This window comes from Equus caballus, chromosome 9 (assembly GCF_041296265.1).
Source record: "Equus caballus isolate H_3958 breed thoroughbred chromosome 9, TB-T2T, whole genome shotgun sequence".
NCBI classification, from domain to species: domain Eukaryota; kingdom Metazoa; phylum Chordata; class Mammalia; order Perissodactyla; family Equidae; genus Equus; species Equus caballus.
Genome location: NC_091692.1, coordinates 66,237,084 through 66,262,423, shown reverse-complemented (window position 1 = coordinate 66,262,423; position 25,340 = coordinate 66,237,084). Strand labels below are relative to the sequence as shown.

At 41.8% G+C, this 25,340-nt stretch overlaps 1 protein-coding gene across 5 annotated transcripts in view; it reads right to left on the bottom strand.

Moving 5' to 3' along the window:
* Positions 1–24,935, bottom strand: part of OXR1 (oxidation resistance 1) — a 451,197-nt gene extending 426,262 nt beyond the window's left edge. For 2 of the 5 annotated variants that reach the window (XM_070221676.1, XM_070221680.1), the window contains exon 1: positions 24,464–24,628. The gene's annotated coding sequence lies outside the window, so the exon portion shown is untranslated. Of the gene's footprint in view, positions 1–23,914; positions 24,060–24,463 lie in introns of those variants that run through there. The other 3 variants (XM_070221675.1, XM_070221678.1, XM_070221679.1) reach the window with 3 other exon arrangements.
* Positions 24,936–25,340: the final 405 nt, after the last annotated feature.

The following is a 25,340-nucleotide window of genomic DNA, read 5'->3' as shown; positions in this document are numbered from 1 at the left end:
TCTCAGGATAGGAGAGATCTTATCTATAGTGCCATATAATTATCCTATTCCCCAAGAATCTGCCTTTCTCTTCTCCATGTTCCAAAGCACTTTCCAAACTCTCCTCCAACATATCTATCTCTTCCACAAAACTGTGATCTAGTTTTATTCACTGACTATAGTACTTAATCAATATATATATTTTTAATGAAATAAACTCTGTTTCCTCCGAGCCTTAAATCGCTAAGAAACATTTCTGAATGAGATCAAGGTGTCATCTGGCATATGGCAGTGTGCCTTGAACAGAATAGGTTCTCAATAGATATTTGATGGAAAACTATTGGGAGTGAACTTTATAATATAGAAATAGTGACCCAATGTCATTAATAAAATGAATGAAAATATGAGAGAGAGATGGCAAGAGAGAGAATACGAGAATAAGTGAAGTTAAAGATGCAAAACAATGCTCTCTTCTTATCTATCACTATCTCCCCAACCACCTAGAAAATACACCTGGAGAGGATGTACCAGTTCCCATGGGTCCAATTACATTCTGAAAACTACAATTCACTCCCTATACACCAAAATTCTTCCAAAGAAATACAGTACTAGTATTGTGTATCACTCTAATAGGCTACTACAGTGTAGTAGCCTGCATTATTGTTCAAAAATATTGCTGCAGGCTTGAGCATGACTTGCTCTGACCAATGACATGTGGGAAGAATTGGCATCTGTGGGCAGAAGCTCTTGGATCTATTAAGGTCTGCAATGTTCTTTTTTTCTCTCTATTATGAGCCAGGCAATATTCCAGCTATAGGCTACAATGTCAGCCTGGGTCCAGGGAAAAAGATGTAATGGAGAGCTGCAGCTGACTTTCAACGGACACGTAGCATGAGTGAGAAATAAACTTTTGTGGTCTAAACCACTAAGATATGGGGGTTGACTGTTAATACACCATAGCCTAGTTTATCTTGACTCATTATATGTGTGTATATATGTGGGATTACATAAGTAGTGTATTACATACAAAGGCATACATACATAAAAATACACACACACATATATGTAGAAACGCGTCTTTCTTAATTTTTGTTTTTCAGGGGTTTCTAGGTCACTGGAAGGAAAGGAAAAGTGTGTCAGTGTGGATAGATTAGTAACGTTCTTATTCCTCTACAATAAACAACATCACTTTTGTTCCACTTTTTTGCCCAGAAGAGCCTCCTTTCAATAAAACAATAAACATAAATATCATTTGATACTCCATATCAAATCAGCTATGTTCATATTCCAACTTTGTATAGTTCTGGTTCTGATTACCCACCTTTGTAACATTTTCTGTTGCATTCCACTCTATTTTATTCCATTCATCTTTATAAAATACTCCATAAAAAATAGGTATTATAGAAACAAAGACTGAACTTATCGTGACTGATTCCAACCGTAAGAACTTATTTTCCCCTAATTCCTACTGGACATGCATCAATGAGCCACAGCAAATCTGACAGAGAAGGCAGAGGAGCAAATAAGAAAAGATTTTGTTACATATATACCAAATATTTTTTTGCAATATTCCTTTGCAAGGTTTATACTTGGTCCATTGCTGGATCACAGCCTCCCACAGTGATAAATGTTATGTAGCTTCCAGGGCAATAGATTTCCATCAAAAATCTGTTCTCCATGTTAAGCATCTGCTCTGTATTCATTAAGTACTCTCACCAGTTTTTCTTTATTTCCTTTATCTTGTAGACTTCTCCCTACTCCTTTCCCAAGGTGTTCTCAGGAAAAGATTTGCGCATCTGTGAGAAAACACCCTCAATGAATATTTACACTGACTCATAAGATTGGTAAAAATACGAACCTACATGCAAAGTTGAATAGTACCCAGCAAACAGCAGATATTTAATAAGTGGTATACCCCTCCCCTAAGAAACTGTGTAATCCCAGACAAAATAAAATAAAATAGAATCTTAGGGCCCATTTGTCTAACATAGTCCCAAATATGGGCCTCAAGTCACTTTATGTTGATAGTAAAGGAATGAGTGATGCAGTCATCAGCCACACAGATTACTGTATTGATAATACAGTGAAATCAACCTGATAAGTGCCTCTAAATATTAGTGGTGATGATGCTGAGTGGAGCCATCATCACAGCTTTAGGGTGTGCTTGGTCTCCCCTGGTAAATGAAGAATAATTTTTTCAAGGCAAACCAGTGGAAACACAGCATCTATTACCAGTTCAGGTCAAAATAAATAATGGAAATCAAAACTTTAGGAAGGTATTGCCCCACAAAATATTTTATAACTTATCTATGTGCAGTTCCATTAACTTTGGCAACCACAGCACAGCTATGCAACTACAAAGTCAACAATTCTTCAAGAATATGCCCTACCTGTACAAACGCGAGAACTTGGTAAGAAGGCTTTCACTACCAACTTCATCTAAAGCAATGTTCCTCAAAGTGAGGGCCACAGATGAGTCTGGTCTAAAATCTCTGGTCTACAGAAAAATAAGGAGCTTGCAGTAGAATATAAGTCAATGCACTGCTTCCTTCATTGAGAAAATCTTGCTATGATAAAGAAAGTCAGCTCATTTACATTTTGGCACAAGCTCCTTATGCTGTCACGGATCAGCAGCAAAATTTGCAGACCAGTACTTTGAGTAGCACTAATCTAAATGAAGATCACCCAAATAGGACAGCTCTCTTTCCCTCACACCCAATATGGAAACACAGTCAGTTCTATGCATGCTACCATTTTTATGTGCTACCTTCTATCATATTTTGTGCATACCCCAAGTGCAGCTTCTTTGGCCACCTCCACCACTACACTCATAGTCAAAACAATCCTTTATCTCACGTCGATTATTGCAACAGCCCACTAAATGGTTTCTCTGCTTCTGTCTCTGTTCTGCAATAGTCCTGCCCCTTGGCAGCCAGAGTGAAAATTCCAAAATCATCAACTGGATCAGGTCTCTCTTGGGCTGAACAAATGGCTTACACATTCTCTAAAGACCACTTCCTCGGTTCTCCTGCCACCTCACTGACTGTTGTTCCTCGGGCTCCTTGCCCTGTCCTTACTTTCCTGTCCTTTCAATGTTCCTCTACTCTGGAGCCAATCCTCAGATCCTTTCTCTTTTTTGTTCACACACTATTACTGTTCCTCAGTGCCCAAGTTTGTCATGTTCTATCACATTATCCACATTATCAGAGCATCTTTTCTTCAAAGCCTTTATCTGCAGATATGCTTAATTGTTGATTGTCTCCACAAACTAGAAGGTAAAGTCTGTGAAAGTAGGGATTTCTTTGGGTTCATTCACCACTTGTTTTCTCAATGTTTGGCAAAAAGTGAGCAATCAATTTACGTTTTGAATGAAATAATGAATAAATACATGAGTTGGGAATCCCTGAAATTAATATGGAATGAAAACTACAGTTTATTACACCATTAGCTGAAGTATATTATGCCAAAATATATATTTGGGTGGGGGGGTTCCTATAGCAACTCCAATCAGATGCTCATTCATGCCAGGCTATAGAAAATGTCTGGACTTTCCCTGTACTTTTGTCAACCAGATATTTCTCCTCTGTGACTAATGCTGTTCTGCACTGGAACAGTCCCTTCCTTGCATCAGGGTCTGTCCTGCAAACAGCAGAGAATGCTCAGGCTTTCTGTCAGCAATCGTACTGATGAGGATTTTTAGGCTGCTTAATTTTAAAATGGCTTATGATGAGGATTTTTAGGCTGGTTAGTTTTAAAACTACAGATGAGATTCAGGCTCCAAGGAGTGGAATTTGTTTGCCCCTTTGTTGGGAAACATTTACATTTCTAAGGGAAACCTCAATCTGTGAAGATGCCTCCCTCTCTGTGCCAGGAAGAAGGGGGGATGGTCTTATCTCTAGAAGCTCTTGGTCAATGCCAGAGGCAAGAACTTAAGTTGGTTACTGTCTGGCAACCTCATGTAACTGACCCTCCCCCCCACAAATCCTCCTTTGTCTTTAGCCGAGGATAAAATTTAAGCGGTGACTTCTGCCATTTACTCAATCCGGTTTGATTCTTATCTACCATTTTAACTTTTTTACATATTCTTTGTCTTGTAAAGAGATAACTCACATACCTATGCCTTAAATTTAGCCCTAACCCTCAACTCCGGGCAGGAGCAGAAGCTCTGACTGCCCGTGGGTCCTGTCCCCACGCACCAGCTCTGCCTGCCCATGGGTCCTGTCCCCATGCCAGTGGGGGCAGCAGCAGCAGCTCTGCCTGCCCATGGGCTCTGTCCCCATGCCAGCGGGGGCAGCAGAAGCGGCAGCAGCAGGAGCTCTCACCGCCCATGGGTCCTGTCCCCACGCACCAGCTCTGCCTGCCCATGGGTCCTGTCCCCATGCCAGCGGGGGCAGCAGCAGCAGCTCTGCCTGCCCATGGGCTCTGTCCCCATGCCAGCAGGGCAGCAGAAGCGGCGGCAGCAGAAGCTCTGACTGCCCATGGGTCCTGTCCCCATGCTATTCTATACTATTCTCTAAATAAAAGAGCACTACTGCCAGATCTTAAGAGTCTAAAGAAATCTTTCTTTCGACTCCTCGGCTCACCGACCCCGCATCAGTACCAAGTGCAAGGTTCACAAATTCAGAGTCACCACTTGGACTTCTGCAGACGTAGCTCTCTTTTCTTAATTTCACAAAACTTAAGGAGGCTCTCACATCTTTCAATACGCTTTGTCTGCCACAAGTAAATTCTCACTGCCCAGGAGCCCCATCTCTTTGCATGGCTCACGTGTCCCCAGGCTGCAGCTGGAGGTCCCGGCCAGCAGCCTCTATATGCTGCACGGGCACGGTCATAGCAACAGGATGTGCTTCCCACCTCACTCCTTTTGGTAGCAGAACATGCAGACTGAGATCCAAATGCACTGCACAAAAGTGTGGATTCCAGCCACTTACTGTGTGAGACTAGAAGCATCCCATCTGGCTGGAACAGTGCAGAGGGGCTCTGTTCTTTTAGCTATATATGCTTGTAGAAACAATAACTGATAGCAAACCTCAAATTTAAACGTGAATGTTCATCTTTGTTTACTAAACAATCTCCTACGGATACAAAGGTGAGAACAGTTTCTTTTGGGGGGGGGGGCGGTTACCAAGGTGATAGTTTATTAAGACATCAGCTCATTAAACGCACGCAGCACAACAGAGGTTCATCATCCTCATGCTACTTCCTCTTGTGCAGCATTTTTCTTTTGGAAATGTGATGTTTTTCCCCACTATATCACCTGGGAGGGAGAAACCTATTTTTCCTATTACATGAGCACAAGGGATAATAAACACCTCAGTACATTCTATAAACAATATGTAGTGGAAAATTGGTGTTTATTGTATTTTCCCTCTAAACGCAAGTGAGCTAACCAAGACGTTTCATAACAAACTTGAAGACCATGCAGGCTGTACCTTGGAAGACAATGTTTTCTGGTCACTGCATTACAACATGCAGAGCTTCTTATGGCTTAGGAACCAGGTTCTATTTTTAGCTCAAGGGCTTACCTGATAACCCTTCTTAGCAGAAATTACTATCCGTGAGACAAGCATCAATGTAAAATAAAGCAAGCCTTAATAATGCCTCTGATTCCCTTAGCCTCCTTTTAGCCATGAGCAATCCTAATTTATAGACATTTCATGTATCTCTTCATAAAGAAATCAAGAAAAAATAAGTCACTAGCATAAACTTGTATGAGAAATGTCATTAGAGATCCTCTGTTTTTGTGCTTTCCACTTTAGGCTCACAGGACACTTGAAATACTCATTTTTATTACCATATTGCGTATCTTTTCTCCCCCGTCTTTAAAAGGAAATGTCTGTAAAAAGCTGATACCTAGGATACCAAATGGAATGAAGCTGTGGCAGAATTCTGCATCCAAAATGACTGACTCATATTTTCTAGCTATTTAACGTCCAAATGAGAACATAAATGTCTTTCATTGCTGAGTTACTAGAAATAGAGGATAATTTGTCTTTTATTATTTTTACTGCTTGTCCCTCTAATCTTGTTATTCATGTTAGAGACCATTACTGGGGTTGTAATATCTTATTTGTCGAACAATAGACCCTAGAATGCTTTCTGCTAAAAACAAATGCATAACAAATAAATGTATCCATGGTTTTCAAATGGCAAGGCTGTAACTAGGAACCAGCCAGCTACGGTTTATGTTTGTTTCTGCAATGCACAGCAACCCTAAGTCTCTCATTTCTGTATACGAGAAAAACTAGGATTCTACTTCCTCAGAATGTAGTTTAAAAGACCCAGTGCTACTTCAAGGAAATGGCAACAGGAGGGAAAAGTTAGCACATTCTTTGGTCTCTCTTACAAACTCTGGCTCAGGGCAACAGAGAGTTTCACATCTTTCACACCTAGACCAGACGACAGCTTCAGGCTTCTCCCCTCCTGCTGCCACCTCAGTGTAGGGACAGTTTATGGGCAGCATTTAGGTATTAATTCTTTCAGTAGAAAGTAATGAAAACCTAACTTAAATTAGCTTAAATAGAAGTGAAAAATGATGAGCTCACACAACTGAAATATTCAGGTCTCTCACTGACTTTGGTGTGATGGGATCAATAGGCTGACATGTGCCTTTTCATCTCTTGTTTCAGTTTTCCTTGGCCTAGCTCCATTTTCAGGCAGGCTTTCTCCATTTGATAACAAACATGGCCAACAGCAGGTCTAGATACAAATCCTAACAGCTTTGTAACCTGCATGAGAAGAGCATCTTTTTCGTGTTCTGTCCAAATTCCCAGGGAGTACTGTCAATCATCTTGCTGGCTGAGATCATACACCTATCGTTGAACAAACCACCGTGCCTGGAGGCAGGGGTACTTCAGTTCGCTGGGTCACATGCTCAGCCCTAGGGGACCAGGAGAAAAGGAAGCAGGTCAGCCCCACATCAACTAGAGGACTGAGAAAGTTGATTCTGGGGATGGGGGCATTCCATGAAGGAACACTGCACGGACAGACATATTTTCACGGAAGCACATTCTCAAAAAAAGAACCTAAAATAGAGAACAAAGCCCTCTGATGCTATGGTTAGGCTCTGAGGCTCTTGTTGACATTATGCGTAAAGACACCAAACACACAGAAAAATAATTCTCTCTAACTGCTTTAGTCACCTGCTCTGAAAATCCTTGTCTCAAGGACCTTTCAAAGTCCTTCACAATGTAGAATCAATAAGCAGCCTCTCATATCTCCAGTGTACTAGGTATAAGAACCTGGGTGCTAACAACAAGCCACTTAAGTAGAGGTGGATGCTAGCCGTTTCAGCACAAGCTGCCTTAGCTTCACATGAAATGCTTCAGAAATTCCACACATGGGGACACACAGACCCTGGACTGACAGCTTTAAAGGGAAGAATGTTCCTCTTGTTCATGTCCAATGCCTTGGAGTATCCAAAAACAAAGTCTGACTATCCACGAGAATAATACAATGAATTGGTTACTAATTCATCCCCATTGGTAGCTAACATTAAAACTGAGGCAGAGCTCCTCCATTAATTTGAGGACAAAATGTTGCCATTTCAGAAAGTATATACATGAAATGAAACTATATTTTACTTTCTTACTCAAATGATCTAAAGATTTCAAGAATTTTTAATTCAGAGTAGTGGCTAAGAGGGCCATATACACATCAGTGTTCAATACCACCACGGCCGATATTTGCTAATCAAAAGAAAAATTCAAAATTTTTTATAAATTTAAATGTACCAGAGATTCCCATCCCTAAGAAGGGTTTTCTTGCAAGTCAGTTCAATTCAATTATAGTAATGATACCTCCAGCCTTTTACAATGAGGTCCCAGTAAACAGGTAAACAATGGCAACTAAAATAGCAAGCAGGTATCTAAGTGATTTTAATAGCTCTGTTTTTAAAAGATTGAGATAATGTTAGCAGCTTTTATAACGGAAACTTTACAAAGAAGTCTTCAAAAGAAAATGACAAAGGCAAGTGGTTTAGAATTCTCTCATCTCAGAACATCAAAGAAACATGTAACTTAATCTTGGCATTGATACCAAAAGCTTGCTACACAGAGGTGAAGGAAAATTTGTAATAATGTATATGTATTATGGTACACGTGGCATGTCTACTATGTTTAAATAGCAGACCTTTTTTTTTAAGCAAGGCATTCTGCTTTTGTTTAATGTTTTCTGTTCTCGTGGAAAAGAAATATCATTACCTCTGTGTCAATAAAGGATAGTTGATCATGTCACCCACGCTTGAAAGACTAAAATCCTCAGCCTGGTGAAGAAGATCCTGTATTGTTTGATGCTGGCTTATCTTTCCACCTCCATTTGGTCCTACCCTTACCTTTATCCCAGGTACACTGATCATCTTTCGTTTCCTCATACATGCCAAGCTGTTTCCTCTGTGTGGCATACCCCTGTATTCCTGCCCCTAATTCCAGCCTCATGCAGCCCTCAAGCTAGGGAGCCCCTCCTTTCTTGGGGTCAGGTCCCTCTTCTGTACGGCCTTCTACCCCAATTGCTTGGTCTTCAGAGCATCTTCCTGGTACTATAACTAACACCCTTACTCCTATGACCCACGAGGGCAGGAACCATGTCTGCTTTTCCCTTATTATATTGCCAGTGTCAGCTGAGTGCCTGACATATACTCAGATCCCAAACATTTGTTAGAAAAAGTTCCATGCAGCCTAAGATTAATGTGTCCCAGTAAAGTATATTTCTGCCAAAATATATTTTGGTTTGGCAGATTTCACTATGGTCTGCATTCCTTGAACACATTAGGAAGGTCACAGTAGAGCATTTTAGTAGCTTCAGGAAACTCCCAGATAATTGTGAGGTTTTACAGACCAGACCTAGGTAAATGATAGAAGTTAAACAAAAGCAGATTTTTATTTCAAAAGAGGCAAAATTTCCCATCAGGATTCTCAAAAATGAAATAAGCTATCCTGAGATATTTAAAAATTTTACATGGATATGTATCTAATTATAAAATACAACCCACAGGGAAATGATCCTCCCGTTCCTCAAGGGTCCAGGTGGATGCCCATTTGACCACTACCACTACTAGCATTTAAGTCACCCAAATGGTCCGCTCTCACGTGACAGCACTGAGAATAATGTTTAAGAGATAAAGTAAGAATATGGAAATCTTGGCAAGAGAGATGTGTTCACTTAAATCATATCCAGCCTGTCAGGGAGTTGAATCAAAACTAGAGCAATAGCCCTGATCTGTGGCTCTGAAGTTTGGCATCAGTCCTCCAGGAATTCACAAACACACAGCAGAACCCACCAGACTGACCTCTGTCAGAGCTGACTGTCTCCCTGCCAAGGGTCCCAGAGGCCCAGAGCCATGAACGTGGGATGGTGCTCTAATTCCTAGGCCCCCTAACAGGCAAGGTTAAAATGCATCCCACAGGGTCCTAACTTCTAAGGCTGCATTGGCCCCACAATAGAAGAGGTCTCTTAGGCCACAGAGAATGTAAAAATTCTCAAATACATGCCCATTGTACTTACCAATTGGCATGGAACCTGCTAGAACCAATGCTTCCTCCAGAATGGCACAGCTGGCACCTGGCAGATCAAGCCCATGCGCAGACATTAGAACACTCTCAACAGCTCAGGCTTTCTGGACCAAGCCATTTGCACTGAATGGAACTTAACACTGAGAGTCCAAGAAAGACTCTAGGTTCTCAACCTTTTTGATGCTATGAATCCCTGCTAGAGTCTGTTAGAGCCTATGACCTCTTCTAAGAATGAGATACATGGGATTACAAAGGAAATACAATGAAACACAGTTATCGAATTTTAAAAGAATGAATTTGTGACATGGTATATATTTTTCTTTTCTAATACTTGAAATAAAAAGATCTAACAGCAGATCTAGTAATAATCATACTTTCAAAGTTAGGATCAGCATAAACGATTTTTTAAAATATTTGTAATAACTGTAATGTGATACAGCATCCATGATTTCCACTGGTGGCAAAGTCACAGGTACTGCTGATGCTACTGTAGTTTGTGACCTACTCCTATAATGAAGGACAATGCTAAGTTCCAATTAGAGGTTAGTAACAATAAAGATGTCATTTTCTCTATCCAAGTTCATGTACTAATAGAATTCTATCCAAGCCTGTGAACCACAGGTTAAAAACTCCTGTTTTAAACGGATACTAGATGAATTCTAAAGATTCTTTAACCTTGAAGAATCTATGATCAATCTCACATAGGTTTAGGGTAGGGGGAAAACTGTGGATGTATTTATAGAGGGCTTTGAGTTTTAAAAATAGAATAGTTTATAAATCAATAGTATTTTACATATCATAGTGAAAAAAAACCTCAGATCGTATGTAGGATTCTTGCTGAGCCAATTATGGCTTCTGGGTTTCTCCTATCCTTACAATCAGCCCCTCTAAGCTACTCCTACTTTCTACATAATTGTCTTGATCTACTTTTGAACCTTTGTATTTTCTAAAGCGCCACATTTTTCATTAAACATTCAGGGCCCTCCACCCGATGGTTACCCTCGGTGACCATCGTCACAGTGGTGAGGTCAGCAACTTTCCTTTTATTCCCTTTTATTTGAATTCTCTGGGTCTATCCTCACTCTTAGGCCCTATGAACCAGAATATGCTCTGGATCTGTAGCAGACGTCTGCTTTGTACTGGTGCAGGATCCTGGGCCCAGTGGGGCTTCTTTTCCTCTTCCAGTGGCTTAAGGCTTTTGCATGTGAAGGAATGCTGAAGGTGGGCTGGGGCTGAAGGTGGGATTTTATGCCTCTTTCCAAGGGCAGCCTCTCACTATCTGCACAGCTATGGAACCAAAGAGGTCTCTCTCTGGTTAACTTCCCTGTCCCCAAGCTTTCTGGTAAGCACTGAGCAGGGGCCCATGAGAAAGAACTTGTGAGATTCCCCTTGTATCTGTGCTCCCAGTTATTCTCAACTATTCTGCTAGCCCTCACTTGACTCTTAAGAATTTTTAAATGCTTTCTTCTTACTCGCTTTTTAAAATCTTTTTATTATTATTTTTAGTTATGGTAAAATACACATAAAATTTATCATCTTTATCATCTTAACCATTTTTAAGTGTATAGTTCAACAATATTAGGTCCATTCACATTGTCATGCAACCATCACCACCATCCATCTCCAGAATGCTTTTCATCTTGCAAAGCTCAAACTCTGTATCTATTAACCAATAGCTCCCCATTTTTCCCTCCTCCTAGCCCCTGACTACGGCCATTCTACTTTCTGTCTCTACAAATTTGACTATTCAAGGTCACATAAACGGAATCATACAGGATTTGTCTTTTTATGACTGGCTTATTTCACTTAACACAATGTCTTCAAGGTTCATCCATGTTGTAGCATGTGTCAGATTTCCTCCTGTTTTAAGGCTGAACGATATTCTATTGTACATATATGCCACATTTTGTTTATCCATTCATCCTTCGATAGACCTGTAAGTTGCTTCTATCCTTTGGCTTTTGTGAATAATACTGCTATGAACATGGGTGTACTCTTGTTATCCACTTTCACGGAAACTATTCCTTCCTCCTATGCCCCACCAAAGGGTAAAGGGTTCACATCCCATCTCTCCTTGGAGGGGCTTGTCTTTCTTTGGATTTCAGTTCACTTGCTTATCCTCTGACCTCAGCTCTTGATAGGCTCAAGATAAGTTATGACTTTGTATATTATCCAGCTTTTCCTCATTGTGACAGTGGGAGTGATTCCCTGTGGCTTTCTACATCTTAAATGGAAACCAAACTTCTGAATTTTATTTTATCAAAAAATAATAAAATAATGTTGGGAATAGTGGGAATACTGAGGAGGGATAACATGGAGAGGGGTTAATAAAAGAAATATCAATCTTCATCTTCCATATCTTCTAACCTAGGAAGTAAACAGATAAAAGAAAATATCAAGATCTAGAACTCTAAGTATGTATTTAGGAATATGGATGCAAATACACAAAGGGAAAAAAAAACAGCTAAAAGAGTTAAAAGTGGTTGCTTCCTGTGAATTGGAATTGGAGATGGCAAGCAAGGGAGCAGGAAACTGGTAGTCTATATTCGATGTGCTGCCGAAAAATATGAGTTTTTAAACATGTATAAGATTTGTTGAAAAATTTTAAAGCTCCTTCAGTATTGATTGATTCCCTGAGATGGAAAAAATGCAAAAAAAAAAAAAACTGTAAAAAAAAAATCTCCTTGCCTCTTTGAAATCTATACCCTATCACAAACGGGGGTGGGGGGACGGAGGAGAACAAAAAACAAAAACGGTGGAGAAAGAGCTACACAGATTAATTTGACATTCATTCTGTCAATCTAAGAATCTGCTTTAAAAGCCAGGAAAGCAATTTTGAGTTGCTTTTAAAGGATAGTCCAGAAATATACAGTGTCTAGGCACTGCAAGCAATGCGAAGGCATATTTATGTGTACGATTTTCCCTTTCTCTGGGCCAAGAGACATATTCCCAGCCAACAGGGGAAGGGAGGACTCTTACACAGAACAGCTGCTTCTAGGTGTCTATAGTGCAAAAGAGTGCCAGAAACAGCAAGGGAGAAAGTCCAGACAAATGAACCATCAGGAGAACTTTGACACTGAAATTGCCAAGTCCCAATTATATATACACTGCCATCTTGATTTTTCTAATATTATATCACTTTTTAAAATTTAACCACATGAATTTTTAAAGAAAGCTTTGTGTCATTACTTTATATGGAAACTACCACTTAACATGAATAGAAGACAAAATAAAAAATGAATGCAATGAAAACAAAACAGTTTTATTGGGCTTCTGGAAGATTTCCATCTGAAGCCTACTTTTTATTAAAAAGGGAGGTATACGTGTATTAGAGAGGTATTAAAAATCAGTACCAAATTGAAACATTCTCCTTGCCTTAATAAGAAACATTGAAAGAGAACAGATTCGAAATCCTTTCAATTAAATTCAATACATATCCATATACCACCCAAAGTCATCTTGCATAAAACCAGTTGTAGTGTCCCTCACTTTGAGACACATTGCTTTGGCCAAAGTCCCCTCCAGTCTTCATATTACTATATTAACCTCAGAGGTTCAGGACTACCTCTCCTAGTAAAGGGACCTAGAGGAGGAAAAAGATTAAGAAGAAAAATTATTCCCCACTTCCAACTCTATTTTCAAGATGATAAAAATGAAACAGAGAGATGATATATGAGCAAGGTAATCCTAGATAACCAGAAGGCTATAAAGAAACACTATGAATGAATACAGCAGGGCTGATAAGGATCAGGAAAGTACTCCAGGTAATCAACTTGAACATATATTTGTAAAGGAGACTCCGATGAAACAACAAATTTATTTGACAAATAGTTATGGATCTTGTGCACTGTGCACGATACTGTGCGGGATCCTGGATTGTTCTTTATCACTATTGTAGTACACCTCTGAAATAGTAATCTATGTTATAGCCAGAGACTAGGTCTGCCATACTTACTTCTACTTCCACCAGCATATAATACAGTGCTGGATGCTTGATAAACGTTTTTGGGGTCACTAGTGTCCTATGTATTCCTAGAAGAAGAGAATCTTAAACATAGAACCTTGGGCAGTTCTTTAATCTAAGCTCCCTCCATGTTCAGAAATCTCTTCTACATCATCCATGATCTTCTAGCTTCTGCTGAGTGCTTTCAGAGATAGGGCCTTCACTAACGCTCAAGGTAGCTCATTCCTCTCCCGAACCAACTCAGACAATAATGTTCTTGCTTATAGGGAGAAAAAATTGGCTTCCCTGAAACTTTCAGCCACAGGTCCCAGTTCTCTCCAAATGAGAAATAAAGACTACATCTTTCTTCCTTTTGACATTTGGAAACTCATATTACATTTATCTTAAACTCCTCTTTGCCAAGTTTATGCTCCATAGTTCAAAAAAACTGTTCTTAAAGAGAAAATTGTTTTTCCACTAGTTCTCCGGTGGATCATCTGAAAGTGGGTGCCTAAAACCAGGCATGATGCTTCAGATATAGTTCTATAACACAGAGAACAATACGATATACCCCCTCCCACTCTTAAGACCTAGCCATTTGCATTATTGTTTGTTTTAGCCACACCACACTCGTACTAGATTGGACAGTGTCCCCTCAAATTTCACGTCCTTCCCAGAATCTCAGAATGTGACTTTATTTGGAAATTGGGTCATTATATTTGTAATTGCTTACGTTAAGAGGAGGTAATATATAATCCAATATGACTGGTGTTCTTATTAGAAAAGAACAGACACAGAGCTAGAGACACAGAGGAGAATGAATGCCATATGACAATGGAGGCAAAGACTGGAATGATACATATCTACAAACCAAGGAACACTGAGGATTACTGGTAGCACCAGAAGCTAAGAAAAAGGCACGGAGTAGATTATCCATGTAGAGTCTTCAAAGAAAGAATGGCCTTGCCAACACCTTGATTTCTGACTTCTGGCCTCCAGAACTGGGAGAGAACAAATTTCTGTTGTTTCAAGCCACTGAGTTTGTGGTAATTTGTTATGGCAGTCTTAGGAAACTAATACAGTATCTTTGTCTTCCACATAGACACAGTTTAGATAATACACTCAGGGGCTGGTTTTGTTTTCTGTTTATTTTCCTTTTTTCTTTCCAGTAATTCATCATCACTGAAGCATGTTTCTCCACCCTGAATCTATGTAGTGGACATTGTTGAGTGTGCCAGCCCAGCATCACCTATTTCCCTTCTTCTGGTAGCAGCAGATTAAGATTATGCTGCGGGGCAACTCCTTGGGCCCATTAAACTCCATGTTGGTGGGACTATCAGTCAAGATGCCCTTCTCTTCCCCTGAATTCACTCTCTCTCTCTCTCTTTTCTCTCTCTTGGAATTCTGAGTCTTGAGCACAGTGACACAGTGGTGGAAAACAACTAGAGTTGATTGATCCCAGGAGTGAGTTATCCTTTCCAAGGTCTTGTTCTTCAGCATTTCCTTCAAGCCCATGAACTCCTCCATAACCACCCAAGGACTTCCTTTCTGCTTCAATGAGCCAGAATCAGGTTCTACTTAATTCAGTGAAGGAACTCTGATAAATTACGAAACTGAAGCTTTGAATTTTGTCCTGATTTATTGTTTATCTTATTTTGACTTACCACTATTAGTAGGTTCCAATGAAATTTCAGTATCACTCCATTCCCTCCTACAAAATAAAAAATTAGCTCAAAGTATTTCTACGTATGGCTATATATAATAGATTTATTATCATTTTTTGAAAGTCTATGTGCTTCAGTCCAAGAAGAACGAGATGATGGAAAACTTAAAAAAGAATGAATGAATAGCTTCCAGCTGGACTACTAACAACCTTCTTATTCTCATTCTGATTCTGGACAGCAAAAATTATTAACTGCGATACCCAAAGAAAAACTTCCCCATAATATTTAATACTAAACATGATGTGTGCCTGGCACTGAAACACAAAGCTCTTAACATATAATCAGCAGCTGTTTCTACAAGGCTATGTTAAAATGACATCTTTCTAGATTTTTCCAAAAGTTGCAGAATATTTCCATAGCACCAGAATGGTTCTTTTTCCCTCTTGGTTGTTCATCTTATAGTTCAGATAATTAAAAACTATATATTACTCTTTCTCTGCTGTACACTCACCAATATGATCCCTCATTTCATATTTAAAAACATGCTGGTAAAGAGTTAAAATCTCATTTCAATGATTCTTTAGTGGTGTAAGAAAGCACCTTTTAACTTCCTTGGCCCTCTGAAGAATTTAAGATGTAAATAGATCTAACAGGTAATGGACGCCCAGCAGATTTCTGTAATTTTTCACTTTTTAACTTCACTGTGCTAGACTACATTTTCCCTCATGTTGGCAACTAACTATGGGAAAATCCAATTGTTACAGTGCCATACTCAGCACACTCATCACAAGTAGATGACATTTTACAGCAGCCTGAAAGCTAGCTTTAAGAATGTAGGGATATGTGACTTTATTTTCCCATTTTGAAACATTTTAAAAGAAGGCACTTACATTTAGTTATGTTATTAAACCATTTTGATAAATGAAAACAGAGGAAAATATTTTTTACTTAAAACCACTTATCTTGGCTGTTAACATTCTTCTGCTAAATGTGTGATATGTGCCTGTGACATTCTGTCACTGCGATCTATATAAAGAGTTAAAAATAGATGAGAGAAAGCATCCTTGGTCCATTAGGATATTAATTTACAATGTAAAACTACATTTTAATCTTAGAAATCCACTGCATTTAAGAGACTTCTGCGACAACAGCCCCAACCAGGATTGTAGAATTTTTAAATAAATATAAAGATTTAACAAATTAAACTTTCTGGAATATTTCGTTAGCTGCCCATGTGTAGCAGTTTGTAGATGCTAGGAATTGTTTGTTGCATAAATTTTAGGAGCTTAAATGCCCATTACAATTTGGTCTGTGGATGTAGGGCCAGAGGCCAGCAAGGTCACCTATGGGATAAATCATTGGACGTTAGATCACAATAACTTACATAGTAACAGCTACTCCTGACATTTCCTATGACCAAGTATCTAATGTAAAAGAATGTATTAATTTTTTCCCTTAACAAACATTTATTTGTGACAAAACATGGATCCTAGTGGCTACCATCCAGTCTAATGATGCATACTGAAGGGAGAGAGCTAATGTGCACTGGTTTCATTTAATCATGAAGATTCTGATCAATCACTAAAAAGATACATTCGGTAATGGAAAGGGAAGAATTCTCTAGACTTTAACTATGACTCAGATGAAATAAAACCATGACTCTAACTTTTTTCTTTGGGGCTAGACAATAAAGCAAGTGCCGTGGTGGCCCTTATTGTTTATCTGCCTAACACAAAATCCCTGTTCTCGCAAAAACAATCCTCTACCTTTCTAGAGGAAAGACACCTCCCAACCAGTATAGACCGCCCTTCTGGCCACTGTGATTGGTGGAAGAATAGGCTCTTTATCGGATGAGAGCCAGTAAGGCGTGAGGAGGATGCTTCCTGGGATTTCTGGAAAGAGCAGCTTCCTCTTTTCTCTGCAAAAGCTATGGAAAGACTCTCTTCTTTACTAGATTTGACCCTGGGAGTATGAAGCCCTGCAAGCTTCACACGGCCATCTTAGAGGCACTAGGGGAGAACCTGTCAAGACTGGAGCCAACATTTAGGAAGAGAAGATAAGAAACTGCAACGGGAAAACAAGGAAATGGTCACATGGTTTGAGCCCTGAATCAGGTCCTACCTGGAGCCAGCCTCCTCTACTTAGTTACACAGTCACAGAGTCTCTCTCTTTTTTTCTTTTCCCCTTAAGTCACTTGAAATCAGGTTTTCTGATTCTTCACAGTCAAAGAATCTGAACTGATTCAAGTATAAATGATCACTTTCAAGGGCGTAGCTGAAGTGTGGCAGAATTAGGAGTGTGCAAAGACAAAGACAGGTGCCAGGCATCATGCTAAGATCTTTACCTGCTTATCTCATTTAATCATCTCAAGAATCATATCCACAACCTGGTGGGTGTGATTCTCAAAAGACAGGAGACACTGGAAATTCAAACGATTTGCCCAAGTTTTCACAGCCAGTGACTAAAAAGTGGATATTTGAACTCAAGTGTGTCTGATTCTAAAGAGAATGTTCTTTGAAAGTTTCCATCTGTCCTGGCTTCCAATTTTAAGTCTTTCATTATTGCAATTGATTATATATCTTCACCATAAATTATAAATAAGACAACACACATAATATACTCTACAACTCGCAAAGTACTTCTAACACATAGTAGGTTTTTATATTTTTAGTGAACCTGAAACGCTTCAAGAATCCAGAATGACAACAGCACTGAACTGATATAAAACAAAAAGTATTAACTTAGCAACAGAACTATCAACAAGGGCCAATCTTAAACTTTTTGATCATTAACAGATATAACCTAGTTGAAGCACATTATCTACAGTGGTACTTTTTGTTTTTAGATATTCTTTACCTAGAACTCTACTTACGCTCACCCTATTTAGGAAAAAATAAACATGTGTTTGATCATTTTGATCACGTAGGTGAACACCTGATATACAAATTCAAATTAGAGACCCACTGATGACTTTTTGCCTATAGAAGACCTGGAATATAACAACTGAAAAGAGAGGTTCTTGAGCTGAATGAGCATTTTTAAATAAATAGAAGAAACGGATTTAACCGAGAAAATAAGTGTGCTCTTAAGGTGGAGAACGTTTGGATGGAGACTTTGAAAACTGTAGACTCAGTTGAAATAATGCAGAGTGACTGGTGACCTTGGGCAAATCACTTCATAATCCTGGATCCCCAAGAACCCATCAATCAAAAGAGGACATCAGACTACTACACCTCCTAAAATCCCTTTCTAACCCATGATCCTCCCCTTTGTCCTTTTCCATCTCATTTTGCTCACCAATGACCCTTCTGACTCCAACCCCCTCTACTCCCCCTCTCTGGACAGCAGCCATTTAAATTCCAGCACTAGAAGGACATATAAGCACCATCGCCACCATTATTTAATAGGCACCTCTGCTTTGAAAATATTCCTTCTAATCCTATCATGAACTCTACAGAAAACAAAAGTATACCCATTTCAAAAATGAGGAAATTGGAGCTCCATGAAGTTAAAAATCTCATCTAAAGTCACAAAACTACTAAGTAGGAGTGCCAGATTTGACTGCAAGCTCTTGATCCTCCCTAAACTGCGGTACCTTTTTCCTTGTAATGGGCGGTTAGTGTTCTTCCGGCTCATCGGTCAGTCTTTTCCAAATACATCAATCGATTCTCAAGCGTGGTCACAACATCGGTTTAAATCAAAATTGTTAAAATCAAGCTTCATAATCCAGAAGACTGAGATCTACGCTTTGCTCAGTGTGGTCCCAGATCAATGTAAAGTAACATGCATGTCCTTGTGTAAAGCAGGCCACTGTGCTCCAATGACAAATAGCATATCTCTTTCACCTTCTTTAGGACAGAGATGACTTTAAATCACAAAATTAGAAGGGATTGTATCAGCCAATTTAGCAGGCCAGTATTCAATCCCAAATGACACCGCATAATGAATATTCCAGAGATAGAAGAGACACACTGTTTATAATAAAAGCTGAAAGCCTCAGGAAATCTTCTGCCTATTTGTTTCTTAAGATGAATAAGCATTTATAAACAGAAGTAAAACCTTCCACAGGCAAGGTTACCTTTTGCATGCATCACTATTGCTCATCCTTAACAATAGTAAGCTAAAAGGAAATTAAAAAACAGAAACTCTCGTTGCCTGTGCTATAGCATAAATTTCAAAATGCTGCTTTTGTTGCTCTTGTTTTGAATTCAGCAAGGGCAACACAGAGGGTTTGATAAAATCCCCATTCCTCACATTACCATTTTTCCAATTGGGACAATAATCGACAGGCCACACTGACCAGCAAGTTTCTTTAGAGATAAGAGGAGCTGTCATATTATTTAAATTTTTCCCCCAAAAAATACACTCCGACGGTTTAAAGCACAGGTATTACCTAGTGCCCAAAAGAGCAAAAATGCTCAGCTCTGTAATCCTTATATTAGTCTCTTCAAAATATTGACATTGTTTGCTCAATCTTTGAAAGTATATGTTCAAAGCCTTGGTTGCATACATTGCTGACAGAAGTGATTTGAAATTCTGCTTCATTCTAACCATCAGTACCAACCAGCCCCCTGCCTTCTTCCACCATGGCTATCAGAAGTGTAAAAGGGCACACATCCATTCAACAGTATCTGCGGGGAAGGAAATCATCTCTCCTTGTTCAGATGTCAAACAAAATCAATAACCATTTCCTAAAGAAAGGAAAAGGGAGACAAGAACTGACCCCTTTCACCCCAAATCACTCACTCCCTCCTTGTCTAGTCTATACAGAAATCCATGTAACTGCTTCCCCCTTAATGGTTTCTTCTGGCTTCTGCATTTCACCAATTGTGTTTGGAAGCATTTTCAAGAAACAGGCTATATCTCTATAGCTTCTCCAAATTTAAGGAAAATGAATACCCATCTTGTGCTTCCTTTTACAGATAGACTTTTAGAGATGTATATAAAACAGACGTACATTACTCTAAATAAACTTGGTTTTGCAAATAGGTCGCAATGTACAAGGCAGCCCAGCAGTGCAAATACAAGAGTCCCAATGCCTAGAGCAGAACCTGCTACTGCTGAATTTACAAAAATATGATTATCATTGGTTCAAATCATATTCTTGAGCTTTCACACGGTCCAGTGATAGGTGTACTCTATGAACATCAGTGTTGTTCACACTGAAGTTCCGTTTTCCTCAGGTGTTTCATTATTCCCTTGGGAAAGACGAAGCCTTTCTAACAGCAAGAACATGCAACTGAACAAAGCAATGCAAAGATGCAAGCAGAGAAATCGAGGTTGCGTTTGTGAGCTCTCCCCACTGCCTTTTTCCAAGAGAAACACAAATCTCTGTTCCACTTGGAAGCAGGAAAGAGCTGTTCGTGTTTGTACACAGAGGAGGAAAGGAGGGGTTCCTGCGTGCCCCAGAGACTGAGCAGGAGTATGAAGTGTCTTCTGCTGCACAAATTCCTGAGGGACTGAGGGATGATAATGGCCAAGGGGTGGAGGGATTGGTTATTAGAACAGAAGGGAAGTAAGCAACCCTAATGATGATCCCTGCAGAATGAATTCTCAACCAACCAACCAACCAACCAACCAACAGACGAAAGGGGCGGGCTGGGGGCAGGGGCACAGGGAGAGAGGGCAGAAACACTGACCAAATCTCTTTAGTTTCTCTAGGCTTAGGGTGACAATGCCAAAGCTTTTACCTATAAGTGTTCTGAGTTCTGCATACAGGTGATATCAGAAAAGTTCCCTGATCTCATTACATTTATGATGTAAGCTATTGTTCCTCCTCTCCAGGCAGGGTATTGTTCTACAGACTAGAAAGGTTTGCTTCTCAATACATGTCACGCTGTTGATTTAAAATTGAAACTAAATACATGAAAATTATACGGGATGCTTACCTTTCTGTGTAGATGTCTACAAATACTAAGGTTTCATTTTGCAATATTTCATGAGGCTTCTAATAAATATTCATCTAACACTTTTCTCTGATTCTGTTCAATCTCTCACTACAAGAACTTACTAGTTGTAATTTTAATTAAATGAATGTTAATTTAAAAAATTAAAACTACGTATTTTTAAAAGCAATTACCAAAGAAGTTCAATGAAAAATACTGTAGCAGAACAGTTTTCATTTCCTTTCATCCAAAATGTTTATGCAGTTCATACGCACACTATATAACCTGTCTCTTTACACATTTCCAATACATTTTAGGATTTTTTTTTTTTGAAGGCTGAAAAGAAGTTCTGCTAAAAGGAAACCTCTTTAATTTCCTTAAAACAAGTGTTTTTGAACATGGGGACATTTTGTAAAGAAAGTCTCAATATTAACTATTCTTGATTTTCAACATAAACTTCTAATAGGAATATTTGAAAGCATCCTAATAGGAGTTGCTTTCAATTCTAATCACATCTTGTTCTAAGTCAAGGTTTCCCCACTTCAGCGCTATTGACATTTGGAGTCAGATAATTCTTTGTTGTGGGGACTATGCAGTGCAATATCGCCCCTATTGAGAACCACTGTTCTAAGTCTATCAATAAGATTCACCTCTGAGGTACGAGAAAGTGATTTTTCTTCTTTCACTGGGACTAACATTTCTAACACTTATTATTCTGTCTCATCAAGCCATTTTACCATATATTTTTGTAATGCCTTTATCGTAGGGCAACAAAAATTCCATGGACTATTTCCTAAAGCCTACGTACTTTTAGGGAACAATCTTCTAGGAAAATTATCTTCAAATTAGGCTTCTGAGGACTAGAAACGAGCCCAAGCGTTTAATAGTTTGTATTTCAAACAGGAGGTGAGGGGTGGAGAGCGAAGGGTTTTCTCATTTCACATTAAATTTAGCATTCTATAAATGAAGCCTTCACCACCACATGCCCATAAGATCCTCAATGCCTAAACTCTGCCTTTGTTTGACTCCCTAATCAGCTAGCCCAACACTCCTTCCTCCTTGACCCCCAAACAATATACAGGATTATGTTTCAGTGGAACAGCACTCTGGGGATTAACAGAATTAATGGCTAAAATAATGCATTTTACCCTCACCACATGTTCTAATAATAATCAATGAAAACCACCATAGTAATAAAAGCAGAAAATGATAGCATAAGTCTTTTTATTTTAAGTGTCCATCTTATAGATGTCCACAATCACGGACGTATCTCAAAGGGTACATTTCAGTAGTTACTGTACCAGAAACTGGGCCAACCACTGTCACATGAAACAAGAGGACAGGCACTTGCCATTAGAAACTTGCTGTCCTTTCTGCTGTGTCCCTCTACAGGTCAGTGATCAAGGTGCAGGACAACCCATACCATGGTCCCCATCATTTAGAGTTCTCACTTCCCTTCATCTGAGTGCCCCCCGCCCTGCCCGGCCATTTGGATGCCCGGAACTATTTCTGATGGTCGCACACACACTCAAAGAGCCAAGAGCTATCAGCAGACAGTAGGTACAGTTCTCGCTCCCCCTTCTTTGAGTCTCTCTACAGATGGCACAGGTTTCCAGAGTCACCTTCATCCTCATTTCCCATATCTGGTAAAGTCTTGCATAAAATATGGCACTGACTACAGAACATAGCAAGCCAGACTGAGTCTGGGAAGCCGCGGACATGGTGACAACTCCCGCCCTCATCCCTCCAGTTCCCGATCCTGCACGCTGGAGAAGCGTCTTCCCTTCTTGGGGTTGGTGGGTGAAATCTTTGCTATTCAAAGAGGCGTTTTTGCGTAAAGCTTTTTGCACTAGATGCTTGTTTATTCTACTAATCTGGTCTTTTCCTTTTTTAAGTTATATGTGTGCATATGTGGGGAACTCGGAAGAGACCCCTCTCCCGAGAGCCCATAAGTGCTGGTCACTCTGCCTGGCTTCTCGGCCCCGCTGGCCATTGGGAGCCATCGCGATTCCGGAGTCGGCGGGGCAACATCACCGCGTCACCTGCAGAGGCAGCAGAACGAACTGCGGACCCCCGGAGTGACGCCCCGTGGAAGGACCCATGAGTCGGGAGCCCCACTAACGGCCGGGACTCCTAGGATTCCCTCCCGCAGAGGAGGGACGGCCGCTTCCTCCGGGTACTGAATCAGAGGACGAGACCGGCGTCAGGTTTGGGGTGCACGAGGACGAGGGAGAGGTTAGAGAGGAGCATCACTGGATGAGCAAAGAATGTGACCCTGGGGAAAGAAGGTAGAAGTCTCCAGACGTAGGACGGCACGTTTCCCTTAATCCCCTCCCCGTGCCGCCTGTGGAGCCCTGGATCTCTTCGTCATGGAGACAGACTGCAGCAACGCACGAGACTCCGGGCCGGCAGCACGCACACAGGCGCGCACACACGCACACTCACACGCCCGCCGCGAGTTGCACGCTGCAGACTTCTGCCTGACTTCCCGGCCCCAAAAACACCGCACCTCCGGGGCGTAGAACAGACACCACTCCCCTCCGCCCTCCTGCAATACACACGTAGACCCTACACTGCACCCAGAGGGTGCCGGGAACCACTTAAGGGAAGCCCTGGCCGCTCCCCTGTAAATGACAACCTTCCTGGCTGCCTGATCTGTCCAAATCTCCTACAAGCTCGCCTAGAGCGGGCCGTCCGGCGACCAAGCCAGGTAGGAGATGGAGGAAGAGCCAGGGGTGCAAGTGAACCCCACAGAGCCGCTACTAAGTCACTATTCAGGGAACTGCACGTAGCCTCCGACCCTTTCCTGAGCCTTTCGGCCCTACCAGCAGCCCTGTTCCTCCGCTCGATGTCTGCACCGCTCCCCTCCTGCCCTTCAACCAAATCCCTCAGCGATTTTCCATTTGCCTCTCTCCATCATTATATCGCCCTGACCTGGTACTTAATTCCCCAAATTATCCGAGTCCACTTGTTCTCCGGAGCCCACTGTCCTTTGCTCTCGTTCAAATCCGCTTTCCACGCGCACCACTTTCCATCCATCTTCCCTCCTGCCGCTCCAGCCAGGAGACACTCACCCTCTACTATGCCCCTCACACTGCGTTCTCAAGACGCTCCCACCCTACCTCCCAAGACACCCTTCTTTCCCTCTGAGGCTATTCCAGGAGCCCGCATCCCAAATCCAGCCTCCCCATCCCGCACCAGCCTGCTCCCGGCCTGCCGGGTCCTCTCCCTGGCTGCGCGGTCTTTCCCTCTCCCCAGCCTCCGCCAGAGTCAGCGCTGCCCTCCAGCTTTGCCGGTCCCCCCAGCTCGAGCATCCCAGTGGCCACCCGCTTTCAAATTGGCCAAAAGGCTCGCCGAGGCGCCAGGCACAGCGGGCAGCGGCCAGCCAGCTCTCTGAGCGCCAGGCGCACCTCCTGCCTGCCAGCCTGGGCTCCCTCGGGCGCCAAGCCCTGGCCCCACCGCCCGACCGCCTCACAAACTTACTTGCGGGTCGCCAGGAGGGGGCTGCGGTGAGCGGCGGCGGGACCCGCGGCGGCGAGTGCGCCCCTCTCGGCGGGGCTGGGCGGCGCGGCGCCGGCGCTGCGCTCCTGCGGCCACGCGCGGAATGGGCTCAGCCTGCCGCAGCCCAGCTCTGCCCCCGCCGCCGCCGCCGCGGCCGCCGAGCGCTCCCAGACATGCTCAGTTTCCGGACCTGCCCGCGTGGACGCTACCAAAAGCCAGCCGCGGCGGGGGAGGCGGAAAGGAGCCGGGGAGCGGGCCACCAGCCGGAGGCTACCACCCTGGAGGCCCGGAAAGAAGGGGGGCGCCGCGCTGCTAAAAATAGCTGCTGCGGAAGCCAAAGCTCCGGCTTAAAGTGCGCCCCCCTCCCCGCGCGCGTTCCCGCCGCCGGAGGCTCGGGAGCTCCAGGCTGCGGAGCAAGAGCTGCTGCGGCGGCGGGGACCGGAGCGCCGGTCCTGCTAGGTCCCTGCCCGCCCTCTGGACCCCACCCGGGGGAAACGGCTGGACCCTATCCGCACCCGCGGGTTTCGCCGGAGCTAAGCCCCAGGCTTGCCCGATTTCAGGCTCCCCCCTGCCCGCCAGCCCTAATTTTGAGTTATTGCCCAAGACACGGAGAAAAGTTGGATTAAAGTGATGAAAAAGCTCCGCCACAGCGAAATGGGCTAAGGCTTTTGGAGAAAAATTAAAGTTTTTCAGATGCTTGGTTTTGCTGGAAGGAAAAAGGAGGAAAGGAGGGCGATGATCAACAGCCCAGAGAGGGGGCCCAAGGGCGGCTTAGGGGGCGCGAGGGGCTGAAGAAAAGGCCTTAGAAAGAGCTTATAAAATGTAGAATTCTTCTCAGGGCATTTCTGCCTCCTCTTTC